Genomic DNA, 11,642 nt, shown 5'->3' on the forward strand with positions numbered 1-11,642 from the left:
TGGTTAGAAACTTTTAACCTTTTACTATTGTTTCTGGGAACATCTCATTGTGACTTATTATCTTAAGCCGAAACTGTAAGTTTCTTTAAGATTAGTTCAACAACATAGCAGTCTAGTATTTGAAGTGAAAAATACTTGCTAGAGATTTAAGCAATCAAATCAAGATACCATAAAATTTTATGAGAAATAGACATCTTGAATCAGTCTTTCGAATAGACTATGCAAGAATTCTTCTATCTTATTCTCATAATTCTGATAAGTTATTTCTATCCATGTGAATGGTTAGACTTTGTTTTTATCAGAGGTGTTCTTAAGTTCCTATCACAATTATCAACCAAAAGAAGATGGGTAAAGAATTTTAATATTCTCCCACTCAACCAAGGTAATGTGAAACATTATCAAAGAACTTTAATGATATCAATAACTATTACAACAGTAAATCTAAACTGGAACATATAATCAAGATCAAGAATTTATTCTGATAATAGCTCATTTATTATATTGTTTCCATGTTTAAAATTATGTGTCACAAAGGGTACTGTAGAATAAAATCCACCCCTAAGTTTATAGAGATTATGGTCCACCCCTAAAGGTTGTAAATCTCTAAGTGTGATAGAGAGTCTGTGGAGTTGAATATAATCCAAAGTCCATTAGATAAAAAATCGTTTGAACTGCATATTATTCTTAACTTTTCTCCACCCCTATTAGATCAAAAGATCTTTTTATTAAACCAATTCTCAAATAATTGTTTTGGAAACCAACAATTATTCATAAACATAGAAATAACTTCTATTGTTTATGTAGTAATAACTCTGTAAAGAGTTTAAATACGCTTTGAATTTGCATCAATAATAAAAACACATACACATTCAAACATAATAAATATAATAATCGGTAATAGATAAAATAAAGAACTGAAGCTCAACTCATAAATTGCAATATAATTGAAAAAGATATTTTATTATAAACCAAAAAATGTTTGCAATATTTATGAGAACCAAACAGGGAGTTAAGATCCCAAAACTTGAAATCCAAATTGTTTGAAAAACTAAACAATTAATTCAAATGAAAGAGCTTCTTCTTTATTATAGACAATCTCCATCCACCATCCAGCTTTCTAATCCAACTCGTTAAGACAGCACCCGAGTTTAAGAAGCTTTAGCTATAAGAAGAATAATAAACAAGGTTAGTAGTCCAGAATTATTAATCCAAAAGCATAATAATTCACTAAAAACACATCAGTTTATAAAGAAAATACCTTGTTTCTTTGCGAGATACTTAGGACATTGGGATTTCTAATGGCCTTTCTCATTGCAGTAGAAACATTTTCCTTTTTGTGTATTGCCAGAAGCTCCAGCATTTTTGTTTCTAGCTGCATTCGCAGCTTGAGCTCGCTTCTTGGCATTTTTCCACTTCTTCTTATGATGGGATTTGGAAGTAGAAGCAACAAGTGCCTCAGGATTACTTGTCTTATTACCATTTCCAGAATTCTGAGGTTTATTCCCTCTTTTCTTGGGACCTCCAATCGAATTTTCATATGTCTGAAGGTCATTGACTAAAGTATGAAAGTCTTGTTCCTTCTTATTCATGACATAATTTGATGTGTAGGGCAGAAAATCTGGAGTCAGGCTATTCAAGATGAGACTCACTTGAGTAGTCTGATCCATTTCAGCACCATGATTCTGGGCTTCTTGGAAATAACTAGCCATCTGGAGAAGGTGATCACGCACATTCTGATGGGGTTCCATCCGTGCGTTGATGAATTTCTTAGTCGCGTCGAAACGAGACTGAATAGATGCCATACCAAATAGCTCAGTTAACTGCGTCATGATTTCTGCAGCCGTGACAGTGTTTGCAAACCTTGTTTTCAAGGTGTCAACCATGCTGGAAAGCATGAAGGAACGAGCTTTATTGTTAGCATTATGCCAACGCTCGAACTTCTCTTTTACAGCTTTGGTTGCATTGTCACTTGGCTGCTCAGGGGACGGCTCAGTCAACACAAACGAGGCACTTTCACCTATGAGAGCAATATGAATGTTCTCTCTCCACTTTGGGAAGTTAGACCCATTTAGCTTATTTTCAGTTAAGAGTGACAACATGGGATTTGACATTTCAATTCAGGATACTATAAGATAATACATAGATATCAGTTATGGTTTATCACAAAATCTCATTCAGAAATTATCAGCATACAGCAAGAAGGAATGACTTGAGAAAATACAAAAAAAAAATTCAAACCTAAATAATTTCCAAGGTTTTCAACAAACTGATATCAGTGTCCCGTTTAGGCGAGAGTCAAAGCTATCATTCATTGAATAGAGTGTTGGGAATTATTTTACCAAGATCTTAGATCTACTCACAAGTATGTTGTTTAAACATCCTAAATATGAACTTTCTAAAACGATAAAATAAACACATATAAAGTTAAGAAAACCTTACATTGATGCAGCGGAATAAATGTCTCCTTCCACTCAGATCTCTAACCCTTGATTCCTTTCTGTAGAAGAGTATAATCAAGATCTGAGCCCGAATCTCCTTCTTCTTCAAGTTTTGATCCTTCACAGTCTTCCAATCTATGATTGAGTTACTGCTTGCTGTGTGTGGGCACTTACTCTTTCACTAGGGTCACGAAAAAGATGAAGGGAAAAGAGAGAGAGAGATTTCGGCCAAGGTAGAGAGTGAGGAAGACTCAGTTTTCTGAAGAGAGAAATTTCTGTCAGAAAGATGATCTGAAAACTTGTTATGAGACTGAGCCATCACTTTCTATTTCTAGGCAACTACTAGGTTTAGGTTAGGATTTATTTGACATTAAAATAATGAAAATAATAATTTTAAAAAGCCTTTTAAGTGGCCGGCCATATGGTGTTATTGGGCCTCACTTAATTTTGCAATTTTATCAAATTTTATCTCTATTTTCTCAAAAATGCCAATTTTCCAATTCTAACCTTTTAAATGCCAAAACTAATTATTTAATAACTAAAATACATTATTAAATAATATTGTCATTTAATTTAATTATTAATTAGACATATAAAGTCTATTAATAAATAAATAAACCTAGAAAACTCTTTTCATTACAATTTCACCCCTGCTTAGTGAAAATTCATAAAATTAGACATAGTCTAACTTTAGAATTATAATTGATCAATCACGAATCAATTAATGAGTCTTACAAACAGAATGTTCTCAACTAGAATGGGGACCATGGATCTATATGCTGAGCTTCCAATAAGTGAACCAAATTTACCAAGTAAATTCCTACTTATTAATTCTTCGTTGAATCCACTCTTAGAACTTAGAATTGCACTCTCAGACTTATATAGAGCATATTGTATGTTTCACGATACCAATATACTATCTCATTTAACCATTGTTATAATCTTATTGTGATTTAAAGATCCTCTATATAGATGATTTACATCGAGTTGGGATTTCTTTACCGTTCTCACCCCTCAATGTATTTTGCCCCTTAAAACACTTAGCTACCTGTAAATGGTGTTTAGTGATCTAATAATTAGTCAGTTAAACAAGAGCTCATCCATTTACTTCTATTTGCTAAGCTCGAAGGGAATCATCACTTGACTTCTATACACCAATAGAAGCTATAGATTCCATATTTATGTTCAGTACTCCCACTCAATCATACTATCATGTTCCCAAAATATACGTATCACCCTGACCCAAAAGTAGGCTTAACTAATAAATCAAAGAACATGAATAGCACTCCTGAGTTGAGCCCAAGCATATCAGGATTTAGATTCTTTTAATCTTAAGATCAACTACTGATATTGACTTGGAAAGATATGTGTAACGGTAAGTTTGTAATATCTTAACTTAGTTGCAATATCGGTCCAGTCCAATGTATACTCCATACATTCGAAACTAGTATACTTTACTAATGTCCTGGAAAGAACATAACACTTACTCCAATTGTAAGTACACATCATCGCTGATTATCACATTAGTGTAAATCCAATAACACTGATGAAACAGGGACCAAGTCTTTTGATTCATATGATCACAATCACATTCCACTGTGTTGACGATACTGTAATTGTGAATAAACATATGATCTGGATTTAACTGATTTTGTGTGTATGAATGTAATAAACATATTAAACATATTAAACCATTAGCATGTAAAATTCATGCAAACATCAATCACTTCAAATTTCTTATATTGATAACTAATCAGATTGTAAAGAGTTTTATTTAGGGCATAAAACCCAACAAACTCCCACTTGCACTAATATAAAACAAATTGTGCAAATAGGTCAATCTGATGTCTTGATCTTCAGATCAAGTGTAGTATATTTGAATCCACCCAAACTTCTGGAAACTAGTTCATAAATACTCTTATGAAACATCCTTTACTATATGCTTTACTCATCAAGGGATAGTGAAATCTTTACTGTTTTAAAAGTACATCTGAATTAACAGAAGACATATCTCTCATATTTTAAAATATGTAATTGAGATAATACAGTATAGACTTTTCTTCAGTGATATAACTTTCTGGTATTTTCGAATAGACCAAGTTACAATTCTTCTCTGGTAGAGCTTGAATTATTATACAATAATTCCTCCACCCCCAAAGTAAGCACCATCTTATAGAATTTCGAAATTAGATGGTGAGATACAAAGACAACTGATACACAGGTCCTTAATATCTGACATATAGATCACTTACATAAATCCTTCTTGAATATCTTCTAATGTTCCCTCTTTGATTACATCTCAGATAGCTCCCACTCAATAGCAGATGTCTGGTTAAATAATACTTTTAACCTCTGATTGTTTAGAGAGTTACCTAGTTGTGACTTTTGTATTAGTCTTAAAACTTTAAGTTAAGACTAAGTCATCAACTTAGCAAACTAGTATTTGAAGTGAAAAATACATGCCAGAGATAAAGTAATCAAAATTAAGATACCATAAAATTTTATGAGGATTAAGAATTCTTGGTTCAAGTCATTCGAATGGACTGAACTAGAGTTCTTTATCTTATTCTCATAATTCTGATAAGCTATACCTATCCATGTGAATGGTTAGATTTGCTTTCAGTAGTGTTCTTAAGTACCTATCACAATTATCAACCTAATGAAGATGGGTATAGAATTTTAAAATTCTCCCACTCAATTAAGGTAGTGTGAAACTTTAACAAAGAACTTTCAAAGGTATCATACTTTTACTTACACCAGTAAAATCGAAATGGAACATACAATCAAGATCAAGAATTTATATTGACAATAGCTGACTCATTATATTACTTCTATGTTTAAACAAGATATGTGTTTCATACGGAATTGTGGAATAGACTCCACCCCTTAGAATATACATATAGGGTACTATGGATAACCTCCACCCCTAAGTATATAGAGATTATGATCCACCCCTAAAGGTTGTAAAGATCATGATTCTCTTAGTGTGATAGAGTTTATGTGGAGTTGAATACTATCAAGAGTTCATTAGATATAAAAGATCGTTGAACTGCATAGTTTTCTTAACTTTTCTCCACCCCTATCAGATCATAAGATCCTTTTATTAAACAAATTCTTAATAATTGTATAAGAATGAACAATTATTGATAAACATAGAAATAATTTCTAGTGTTTATATAATATAACTCTATGAAGAGTTGAAAATATTATATAATTTGCATCAATAATAGAAACACTTAAACATACAAACATACAAATATAATGTGGTAATAATTGATGAAGATAAAATAAATGAAGCTCAATCTCACAATTTGCAATAGTGAATTTCGAAAAAAAAAATAAAACTTTATTAATAAAAAAAATGTATTGCAACAATATGAGATAAACAGGGATAAATATCCCTAACTAAAATTTGAAATCCAAATTGTCTTTAAACTAAAACAATTAATTCAAAAATTGAAGAGCTTCATCTTCATCTGGACGATTTCACCCTTGGTGCAGCTTTCTGATCCAACTCAATTGAGTTCAAGTAGCTTGGCCTATACAAAGAAGAAAACAAATAAACAAAGTTAGTCCAGAATCATAAATCCAATTGGATAATAATTCACTAAAACTCTTAAAGTTTATAAATGGAAATACCTTGTTTCTTTGCAAGAAGTTTAGGACACTGGGGTTTCCAATGACCTTTTTCATTGCAGTGGAAACACTTTCCTTTAAGTGTAGCATCACCAGAAGGAGCAGCCTTTTTCATGGCTTTTGCTCGCTTCTTGGTGTTCTTCCACTTCTTCTTCGATTTGGGCTTTGAAGCAGAGGCAACATTTGCTTCAGGTTTCATCGTCCCATTACCATTACCAGGATTGTGAGGTTTACTCCCTTTCTTCTTGGGTCCTCCAATCAAATTTTCATAAGTTTGAAGGTCATTGACTAATTCATGAAAGTCAATTTCCTTCTTATTCATGACATAATTTGATGTGTATGGTAGAAATGCTGGAGTCAGGCTATTCAAGATAAGACTAACTTGAGTAGCACTGTCCATTTCAGCACCATGATCTTGGACTTCTTGGAAATAACTGGACATGAGGAGAACATGATCACGCACGTTTTGATGAGGTTCCATCCGTGCATTAATGTACTTCTTAGTCGCGTCAAAGCGTGACTGAAGTGATGCCTTACCGAATAGCTCATTTAACTTCGTCATAACTTCAGCAGCCTTCTCAGTTTTAGAAAACTGAGTTTTGAGGGTGTCAACCATGCTAGAAAGCATAAAGTATAGAGCTTTGTCATTTGCTTTCTGCCAACGCTCATACTTTTCTTTCACAGCTTTGGATGCATTATCCCCAGGCACTTTAGGTGACGGCTCAGTTAAAACAAACAACGCACTTTCTCCTATGAGAGCAATATTAATGTTCTCATTCCATTTATTAAAGTTAGATCCATTCAGCTTATTTTCAGTCAACAGTGATAACATGGGATTCATTTTGACGAAACAGGATACTACAAAATAATAGAAATCAACAAATAGAAATGAAATAATGGTTTAACACACAAAAACAATTCAGAAATTATAAGCACATAGCAAGTAGGAATGATATGAGAAAATACTTAAAAATTCAATCCTAAATAATTTCCAAGGTTTTCAACAAACTGATATCAGTGTCCCGTTTAGGCGAGAGTCAAAGCTACCATCCATTGAATAGAGTTGTCAGCTCATCTAAAATGTTAAACATTCTAGCAACCTTTTATTCGATCAAGATCAGAATCCAGCGTTGTCCCGTTTAGGCGAGAGTCAAGGCTATTCTATCTCATGAGCTTCTACCATTGTTTCGCAATTTGCAAGTCAAATATGGTCGCCACCATTAGGGTGATCTATACCATATAAAACACTTACAAACCACTTATCATGCGAGATTAAACGGTGCGAAATTGCTAATGAACGTTCCTCCATTAGGGAGGATTACTCACTAAAACAAACGCGGTGTAAAACCCACAATGGAGATCGAATATCTTAATAATAATAAAGCTCATTGTTTAAAATGTATTTTCTTTATTATTCTAATAAATAAATCTCATTAAATTCAAAATTAAGAATTAAAATTCAAAAATAAGAATTTAATATAATATTTATAAAATTATACTTAGATGGTGATTGAAATAAAATTAATTATTTCCATCTTAGTAATAATCTTAAATATAAATATTAAGGAAATTAATTTAAGTTGAATTAAATAAATAATTAGCAACTTAAAAATTTCCTTTGAGAATATATTTATTGGGTTCGAAAATTTAAAGTATATAAAAATATACAATTTTCGAAAATAATAAAAATAGAAAAGAAATACTTCAAGCAAAAATATCACCTATCTAGATATTCTTTTGACTAGTTAATTCAATTTCTAATAATATATATATATATTAAATTCATTTATTTTAAATTAATCAATTAAATTAAAAAATCATTGACTTGAGTTGGTCCAAGAATTAATTAAAATAAATAATTAATTTACAACTCAATCTATTTTTCAAAAAAAATTCGAAAATATTGCATAAAGAAAATGCAAATTTCGAAATTGATAAATAAAATAAAGAAAAATATATATATTGGAAATTATATAAATTTAAGTTGAAAAAAAAAATTAAATTTCAACCTAAAAATAATTTTCTATTTAATTAAGTGTCATGAAAAATCAATAAATATTTAAGTATCATGATGAAAATCAACTTAGATATTTAGATTCTTCAAGTTAATTAAATGTATTAAATTCAAGAAATAATAATTAAGTGTAGAGAAGGCTTAATTATTAATTTCTATTTATTACTAGGAAAAATATACTTAATAAAATTGTACCAAAATTAATTATTTAAATAATTAATTTCACAAAGTATAATTTTCCTATTTAAAAATTAGAAATAATAAGTAGTCTAGAAATTACTATCTAGAAAATATCTTATTTGACTAAGTATCTTTTCAAAATTTGAAAAATATCTAATATAAGTTATATAGAAAAAATCTAAAACTTAAATAATTTCAAATTTAGATTTAATTAAATATCACAAATTAAGTTGTAACCACTTAATTTGAAGATATCTTTTAAAGTTAATATTTGAAAAGATATTAACCAAAAAATATCTAAGATATTCCATTTCAAGTTAATATTTGAAAAGATATTAACTTAAAAAATATCTCAAGAATCTTTAATAACTAATGCCTAAGATTCCTCAACTTGATTTAAAAAATTTAAATCAAATATTCAAATTTAAGTTAGATAGAAAAATTCAGTTGTTACAACTAATTTATAACTTAAATAGGAATATTTAATTAAATAAGCTCCAGAAAGAATCTTAGTTAGTTAAAATTCTATATTTAATTCAATACAAGAAAAATACAAATAGTTTGTCTTGAAATAATATCTAAACTAAAAGTGTTTTTCTTAAAATTAACTTTAAAATATTAAAATGAAAAATAAATTTTCATATATTTTAAAAGTTAATTATGTTGCTAATTCAATTTTATTAGGTCAAACTAATATAATTAACCTAGTGCAGTTATTCAAATCAGGCAAATGGGCCTTCACAATTGGGGTAGTTCATGTGAGGGGGTGCTGGGTTCAGTATGTCGTACCCACTTCTATGGCTCCCAACTCTCACACAAGGCCCAAAAGAGAGGAATTTAACCTTAAAATAAATAACTGTTATTAATTGAATAGGTCCAATAACTAAATGGACCTAAATAAAATCTATCATGGTGTGACATTTTATTTAGCAACAACCTATATGCATCTATATAATAAAATAAACATATGAAAGAAGATTGTAAAATTTACCTGTTACAAATTATTAACTTGACCAAGGGAGCCATCAGATCATTAGATCTGGCAAAAAGTAACCATGGCTATTTGCAATCAAGTAATAATAGGTTTTTAAAACTTACACACAAGCTAAAAACATAGACCCCTGCAACAAGGTTAGCTAGATAGTTGGAAGTAGGATTTATTTAATTTTAAATAAATAATTTCGAAAAAATAAATAATTAAATAATAAAAAAATATTTTAATTAATTTCGAAAAAAAAAATTTAATTAATTTCGAAAATAAAATAAAAAAATAAATTTAAATTTCAAATTTATTAAAAAATAAATATTTAAAATTAAACCTACTGTTTTGAAAAATTAGGTTTCAACCAACCTAAATATCATTTCAAAAATTTACTAACTACTTTTAAATATTAAATGTTATTTTAAAAAATAAAAAATTAAATAAAAAATAGAAAAGATAAAAGAAATATCTTTTCAGATTTTAAATATAATTTGAATAAATAAAATAACAAAATTTAAAAGTTAGTAAAATATCTTATATCTATTTAAAATTAAATGATTATAAATATCTTATTTAAATTTAAATAAGGTCAAAATATCTAAAACGATTTGATTTTAAAAAAAATCTTAAAAGATAAGATATTTTTAAAATATCTTAAAAGATTAGATATTTTTAAAATATCTTAAAAGATATAATAAATATCTTATAAAATCTGACCTTAAATTTAAAAAAATATAATCAAATTTAAAATAAGATAGATTTTTAAGCAAAAAGATAAATACTAATTCTATTCGAATTCAAATTACACTAATATCTTGAATTAAATTTAAAAAAAATTAAATTAATTCAAAATGATAATTAGAATTGAATTAGGAATAGTAATAGTATATATACAAAACCATACAAAAAATTGGAAATTAATTCCATGAAAAAGTATGAAAAATTGAAGAAAAAAGAAAAAATTCGAAACTGTACGGACAGTTCTGCGATCGCAGGAAAATATCAGCCCAACCCCGATTTTGTCAAATCTTCAAAAAATCATAACTAATTCAAATAAAATCCAAATTGAGTTCTGTAAAAGGCTAACTTGCTTAATTTTTTCCATCATATCCAATAAAAATAATTCCAGAAACGAAATCACAATTATTTTTCACGAAAATTTCACAAACATCAATCAATCATCAAATAACACTCAATACAACATGATACCATCCAAAGAACATACAAACAATCGTTTTAAAGTCCAAATTACATGTAAGTAAATCAATTACCATGGCTCTGAGGCCAGTTGTTGGGAATTATTTTACCAGGATCTTAGATCTACTCACAAGTATGTTGTTTAAACATCCTAAATATGAACTTTCTAAAACGATAAAATAAACACATATAAAGTTAAGAAAACCTTACATTGATGCAGCGAAATAAATGTCTCCTTCCACTCAGATCTCTAACCCTTGATTCCTTTCTGTAGAAGAGTATAATCAAGATCTGAGCCCGAATCTCCTTCTTTCACTAGGGTCACGAAAAAGATGAAGGGAAAAGAGAGAGAGAGATTTCGGCCAAGGTAGAGAGTGAGGAAGACTCAGTTTTCTGAAGAGAGAAATTTCTGTCAGAAAGATGATCTGAAAACTTGTTATGAGACTGAGCCATCACTTTCTATTTATAGGCAACTACTAGGTTTAGGTTAGGATTTATTTGACATTAAAATAATGAAAATAATAATTTGAAAAAGCCTTTTAAGTGGCCGGCCATATGGTGTTATTGGGCCTCACTTAATTTTGCAATTTTATCAAATTTTATCTCTATTTTCTCAAAAATGCCAATTTTCCAATTCTAACCTTTTAAATGCCAAAACTAATTATTTAATAACTAAAATACATTATTAAATAATATTGTCATTTAATTTAATTATTAATTAGACATATAAAGTCTATTAATAAATAAATAAACCTAGAAAACTCTTTTCCTTACAATTTCACCCCTGCTTAGTGAAAATTCATAAAATTAGACATAGTCTAACTTTAGAATTATAATTGATCAATCACGAATAAATTAATGAGTCTTACAAGCAGAATGTTCTCAACAAGAATGAGGACCATGGATCTATATGCTGAGCTTCCAATAAGTGAACCAAATTTACCAAGTAAATTCCTACTTATTAATTCTTCGTTGAATCCACTCTTAGAACTTAGAATTGCACTCTCAGACTTATATAGAGCATATTGTATGTTTCACGATACCAATATACTATCTCATTTAACCATTGTTATAATCTTATTGTGATTTAAAGATCCTCTATATAGATGATTTACATCGAGTTGGGATTTCTTTACCGTTCTCACCCCTCAATGTATTTTGCCCCTTAAAACACTTAGCTACCTGTAAATGGTGT

The sequence above is a fragment of the Cannabis sativa genome, chromosome 6, assembly GCF_029168945.1.
Source record: "Cannabis sativa cultivar Pink pepper isolate KNU-18-1 chromosome 6, ASM2916894v1, whole genome shotgun sequence".
NCBI classification, from domain to species: domain Eukaryota; kingdom Viridiplantae; phylum Streptophyta; class Magnoliopsida; order Rosales; family Cannabaceae; genus Cannabis; species Cannabis sativa.